Source organism: Ipomoea nil, unplaced genomic scaffold (assembly GCF_001879475.1).
Source record: "Ipomoea nil cultivar Tokyo-kokei standard unplaced genomic scaffold, Asagao_1.1 scaffold3050, whole genome shotgun sequence".
Classification (NCBI taxonomy): Eukaryota; Viridiplantae; Streptophyta; class Magnoliopsida; order Solanales; family Convolvulaceae; genus Ipomoea; species Ipomoea nil.
This window is the reverse complement of record NW_017619478.1, coordinates 549,727-551,309: the sequence shown is the minus strand read 5'-3', so window position 1 is coordinate 551,309 and position 1,583 is coordinate 549,727. Positions and strand designations below refer to the sequence as shown.

At 35.7% G+C, this 1,583-nt stretch overlaps 1 long non-coding RNA gene across 1 annotated transcript; it reads right to left on the bottom strand.

Moving 5' to 3' along the window:
- Positions 1–856: 856 nt before the first annotated feature.
- On the bottom strand, positions 857–1,376 carry LOC109163926. The gene is made up of 2 exons (XR_002051354.1): positions 1,270–1,376; positions 857–1,112 (listed from the first exon to the last, which is right to left on the bottom strand). It is a non-coding gene; the product is annotated as an uncharacterized LOC109163926 (long non-coding RNA).
- Between the last annotated feature and the right edge of the window lie 207 nt (positions 1,377–1,583).

Sequence of the window (1,583 nt, the reverse complement as noted above, 5' to 3'; positions counted from 1 at the left end):
CCCCCACCTACCCCCCACTGACTCTTTTCATCAAAAACACCCCGGGAACCTTTGTGGAACCCGAAACCATGCTTAGACACTTTCAAACGCAATTGATAACACACGTAGACAATTAACGGATCAAAATCAGGAAACAAACGGCACATAACCTATCATGCTTTTCTAAACATAATAAACACCCAATCATGCGAATTCCCACCCAATATACCAAGAATAATTCCATACGATACATCCTAGCGTTCAAATCAATTTTAAATCAACAACGTCGCGATTCATCTTCTAATATCAAGATTCGGTAAGAATATTATATAAACATCAGGAACATCCTACAATCATCAAGAACATCATATAATCATCAAGAACGTCATATAATCATCAAGAACACCATAATTATCAGGAACCTTTCATCATCAAGATTATCCATGGAATTATCCCATCAATCATCAATAATAACACAAATCATCAATACACAATAATATGGGGAAATCCTAAGAGGGGAATCATAGCTATGAAAATAGGTTTTGTTGAGACATGGGTTACCTCTTAGCCTTAATTAATTCCTTGGCTATGAAGGGTCTTTCTTTAAGCTTTCTTGCTTTCTTGATTTCTTCTAAGGGGATTCTTGGAGCTCTTTGGGGTGGTGGAACGTTTATTGTGGTGGGGGATTTCTAGGTGCCTCTTAAGCCCCCTATTTATATATTTAGGAGTCTTAGTTAGGAACTAATATTATAGGCTTGCTAATTCTATTTCTTTTGGAACTAAGGATTGGGTTTAGGGATAAGGGCCCGTGGACTATGGTGGGCCTTTCCTTATTTGCCTATATCTCAATCATAGCAATTAAACACCTTAGGCTGGGAAAAAAGCAGTATAGAAATGACGGTGATGCTTTATTATTTAAAAGTTCAAAACTAAAATGAAAGGTTTAACAAGATGCATCATTAGTCTGTCTAACAACTACACTACAGTAATCATGTACACATGATTTTCAAATACTTCTACATGATGGTTCCACTGGGAATCAATGCATCCTTGATGATTGTGACGATTCCACTTTTAATGAAATATCCTTCAGTTTCCCTAGCTGCTTCTTGAACATTTTCACGGTTAATGATCTGAAACAATCAAGAGTCAAGTTAGCTGCTTCTTTATGTTACACGTGCATAGAAGATTGACCACACTTGTTCACTAGATTAATAGCCAAGTTTTTAAAAGCAAAAAAAAAAAAAAAAAAAAAAAAGAGGAGAAGAGCAGAAAAATTTGATATCGAACCTTCACATCATTCCCAATACGAGCATTCTTGTCAATGATTGCTCTTTTGATGTGTGAATTCCTGCCAATTCCTATTGGAACACTTCCCTTTGCAGCCAAAAGCCTCCTGTCAGTGAATAACTTAAAGTAATAAACATAAAGTACTAACTTGCACAGTGAATAACTTAAATGTAATAAAATTAAAAACTGAAATAATTAAACGGTGAAGAAAAGACAGACCAGACTTGAGCAAAGAAGTATTGCCACAACTTGATAGATTGAAAGCTTTAGCAGATGATAGTATCAGTCATTACTTGGTTAGTGGCTGTGCATTT